Source organism: Oryza brachyantha, chromosome 2, assembly GCF_000231095.2.
Source record: "Oryza brachyantha chromosome 2, ObraRS2, whole genome shotgun sequence".
NCBI classification, from domain to species: domain Eukaryota; kingdom Viridiplantae; phylum Streptophyta; class Magnoliopsida; order Poales; family Poaceae; genus Oryza; species Oryza brachyantha.
This window is the reverse complement of record NC_023164.2, coordinates 1,140,845-1,145,835: the sequence shown is the minus strand read 5'-3', so window position 1 is coordinate 1,145,835 and position 4,991 is coordinate 1,140,845.

The window sequence follows — 4,991 nt, the reverse complement described above, 5'->3', positions numbered from 1 at the left end:
AAATCCTTTTCAAGTTAGGCCAAACGTGCAAGACTTCAAAGCAAGGAATGGCATGGCTTTCTGATGTCTTCAAAAAGTATAGCCATTAACCCATTATCAATTTTCTAAATCACTATTCCGAATTTAGTCAGGAATGCAATGCCACCCAACTCTGTACTACCTCTTATTGTCATAACCTCTGCCATTAATCAATTATCAGTAAAGGATGTTCATTTCTTGCTCTTCCTCTTTCTTCAAACCCAATTCGATAAAAAAAAAGGGGCTCATTTAAAAACGAAACCTATGTTGAACAACTATGCTACCGAAGAACAGGATCAAATTGGAAAACAAAACACACAGGTAAAATATTAGGGAGAAAAAAAAGCTGCCTAGGCCACCACTACACTAGATTTTGCTTATGTAGGTAGTTTGGTCTTCCAGCAGCTCATACTTTGATCACAAGATACACGTTTGAGCAAGGCCTAACCTCTTGTTGTAGAAGAGGAACAAGTTGATCGTCACAATCGACCCTTTCCCAACTTATTACATGGCTTCCACTGTATGTGGTGACATGCAGGAAATCGTTATAGGGGTGATCTTTTGTTTTTTTAGCTAAAAAGCTGGACGGTATATTTGCAAATCAAAAATAATTTGTGATTAAAACTTTTATATATGTATTCTTAGCGATATAAAAGTCAAGACTGAAAAATAAACTATGCTAAAAAACTCCAAATGTACAATAAATAAATATAATATAATATAATATAATTTTGGCTTATAAGCATAAGTAAAAGGGAAAAAATGAGGGTGAATAAGCAAAAGCGAAAAGATGACGATGATAGTCACCCATTCTATTCGCTTCCGCTTATGCTTATAAGCCAAAATTTAGATTGACAACCCTAATTTTGAAGTTTTTTCATAGTAGTTTATTTCCAGCCCTAACTTTTATATCACTAAGAATATACATTTAAAAGTTTTAATCACAAATTATTTTTGGTTTATAAATATGTCGTTTGAGTTTTTCATAAAAACAAAACCAAACAATCACCCAATGTTTTTATTCCTCCTCTTGTAGAAGCGCAAAATTGGCCATGCCAACCTACTATTTCGCATGAGGACATGCAGCAAAAGTAAAATGGCTAATTCAGTGATTGCAGTTATAAACTTTCTAACACGACTATGACAATTATATCGATATCCATTCTGACGACGTTCTTCTGGCGGATCTGACTGTCAGCTCACAGTGCTGTTAGTATGACATCCCATCAGCAACCTAAATTAGATCCTCCTTTTTTCTTTAATCATCGATTCAAATTAATATAACATGACGAATTATAAAGAAAAATTCAATCCATCCGCTCGTGAGAGAGAGAGGGGAGAGAGAAAAGAAGGAATCGAAACCTTATCATTTTTCAACCTACAATACGTCCACGGATTTGCTATTTCTCAGTCGCTTAAAATTTTATAATATATCAATTGATATTTTTTTCATTAGATTTGCTTGAAGATGCTTGTCGGCCACATGCTAATTTGTTTGGTTTATTTTGTTACGGTTTAATTTTAATTCAACGCCTCACAAAATTAATTGATAGATTTAGCGTTTTCAATCTATTAACTAATAGGTAATCTCCATTACAGCTGACAGGGGCGGTACCAGGCGTGGGACAGCTTGGGGCTGGAGCCCCGCGCCTGGCCCAAAAATCGCATTGGAAAATTACTATTTTTTAGTTAAAATTTATTCAAAAGATTTATATTTCATTGTTAAGCCCTAGGTTTAATAAATTTCTGATTATCCCCCCCCCGACAGTTGATATATATATATATATATTTGTCACTTTATTGAAGCGACCGCGTCAACCGTTATGATGATATCCTCTTTCACGATGCCTTACGATCAACACCTTATTTCTGTTATAACATATCTTAGTACTGCCTTACGATGTTCCGTGATCATATTAGACGGTGATTATTTGACGATATAAAATAACACTTTTATATATATGTATTCTTATAGATCTAAGAACTAAGGTTAAAAAATAAATTTGGGTAAAAAAACTTTAAAATTAACTTTAATTTTAAGTTGAAAAAAATAATTTTTGGTTCATAAGCATAAGAGAAAAGAAAGTGAAAAAACCAGAGTTGCTAAATTAAGCTTTCTTTTTCTTTATCCGACCATTCAAAGGTAACACCACAGGCTGTTAAAAAAACTCAATCCATCCACCAACTTAAAAAGAGAAAGAGAAAAGAAAAATAACATGTATACAAAAATTCTAACCACAAATTATATTTTTATCTTTTATTTTGCCATGAAGCCGTTGGAGGAAAACAAAGAAAGCATTGAAAAAAAAACAAAAAAGAGCGGCAAAACCCCGAGAGAGAGGGAAAAAAAAACCCCTCCGCTGATACGGAGCTGACATGTGGGGCCCAAGAAAGGGTAGCGTACACGCTCTCCTCCACAACACACAACATGCTTTCCTCCGGTGGAGCGGGGCCCACCTCCTCTCGCCCTACCGTTCCCCTGCTATAAAATCCCCCCGCCCCTCTGGCCTCCACCTCCACCTCCACCACCACCATCCAGTCAGCCAGCGAGAGAGAAGCCGTAGCCGCCACGCCTCCTCCTCCTCCTCCTCCTCTCCACCACCCGTAGGCCGTAGCGTCTCTCCTGTGCGAGCGAGCGGGTGATCCGCCTCGGGGCGCCGCTCCTCTGCTCTGCTCTGCCGCGCCGCCGCCGCCTCGGGCTCGCTTGGTGCAGATCGGGACCCGCCGAACCCGCGCCGCCGGGGCCGGATCCCGCCTTGCACCAAGTGAATCGGAGCCGGCGTAGCGGCCTCCTGCTGCTGATCCAATCGCCCGCTTGCTGCTGCGTCTGCTGCTGCTTGTTTTTTTTTCTCTCTCTTCTTCGTTGGGTTGGGATGGGGGTTGGGGGTGGGGGTAGTGAATGGATGGATCGAATTGCTGCGCTGTTCGCTCAGGTTTTTCTGTGTTATGTGGGTGGGCGCATCGCATGCGTTGGAACAGGAATTCAGATCTGGATCTGGTCTCCAATTCCTGAATTGTTTGCTGCGGGGGATGTGATTCCATGCATGTTTGTTCTATGATTCGTGTCGCCGTTATCCAGGTAAAAATTACCCCTAAAATCAGTGAGCATGGTGTTATCAGGGGAGGCCGCTGGATGCTGTAGGATCCTTGGAATTAACAGGAAATGATCTTAACCTGATTTTGGAGATCGTTGGTTTATGAAGTTTTTAACACGCTATATGCTTCGATTGAATTGTGGATATCCTTATTGCTCTGCCTGTTGCTAATCTGAATCTACTACTAGTACTACGGGTGTATCAGGTTTACCGGTTGCTAATTTAATTTTGTTATTAATCTGCGACATGGATTCATGTTGAATTCACCTTTATATGCTTAATTTAGCACATCTGCTGCAGTCTGCATATTGCTCTTCATGGCATATGCTAATTCTAGAAATGCCACCAGTATGCTGTGGCCTTACTCTGTTTTCTTGCCAAAATTTAGTGCGTTCATTCTAAGATGTATAAGATGCATGCTATTTGTGAGACGTAGTAGTGTGGCTACCTGTAACTACATGTCCTTTTGGCCCAACTTAGGGATATGCTTACCACTAATATGAACCTAAGCCATGGTCAAGTCAAACAAACAGGTTACTGGTTCCATGTTTGCCTTTTTAATATGTTAAGGCCTAATTCAAAAGATAAAGCTGATAGACTGGAAATGATTAAGGATGTGCAAAAAGATTGGTGTTTCACAACCAACTTTGGGACTGGTATAGTTTTTCTAGTGACCTAGTTAAGTGAATAATTTATTCTATACAGCTGAGCAACTTAACTTTTAGAACTTCTAGTGTAATAAAATTTACTTATCCTTAGTTTATCTAGCAAATGGAGCTAGCGGAAGTGAGTGAGTTTGGTGTTATGATGATGAGTTATTCAATTTATGCTGTAATTGTAAATTGACTGAGGTAATGCCGAACTTCCTCTTCCTTAATTAACTTTATACAGGTTTAACTCTTTTCTTTATTGGCATGTCGAAGTATTTAATTCATGGAATGATTCAAAGGCGGGAAGATAGATTTACTACACCCAAAAGCAGCTGGCTTTCCTTCTGGAGATAGTTTTTAAAATCTTGTACAGTGTACAACTTTGAACCAATGAGCTTCTTTGATGCTCAACGGTTTTGCATCTATATGTAGGGATGAACCTTTTCCTCTGGATTGATGCTGGCTGCGCTGCCTGAAATAGTAAATGTAGTACAAATCATTGATAAATTTATCAATACCTAGTTTTAGTTGAACTGTTGAACCATTGATTGGTCTACTCTAGCTTTCACCATAAACTAATGGTGGTTTTTAATCAGCTTTCTTTGTTGTCTACATTCTATAGAAGGTCTTAACAAGTAGTAGTTCCTAACTTAGGTACAGGAATCCAATTTACCCCGTAAATCGTGGCAACTTGTATGCTCCTCTTTGTACTGCTTAAAATTGAGGCTATGCATCTTACCTGAAAATTCTCTTTGCACTGCTTAAAATTGAAGTTATGCATCTTACCTGAAAATTTCAAGTGAAGTGTTGCTGTAGTGCTGTTTATACTTCATTCATCCATATTTTTGGTAAGATGCTGGACTTCTTTCCATAAAGCATAGCATTTTCATTGGCAAGCCTACAAGATTCAAAGTCTCCAAGCATCACATTCACCGTTCTGATGATTTGACGCATATCACACTCGGTGACTCATAACCAAAGTTGGAATCGGGTTCCTTTTGTTTAAAAAGAAAAAAGAAACATGGTGTGTGTAGGAATATATGCTGCTGGATCAAAATTCCTTTTCCATCAGAAAGAGAAAGGATGCGACAAAGTAGCCGATTGGCACTAACTGGTCGTCCACGGCTGGCAATTTTGAACTTGTTCCAGGAAAAGTGGATTCCCTACATTTTGAGCTGGATGCTCTGATCAGTGAGGTGTGATTTTTGGTGGTTAGAATATTCTGCTA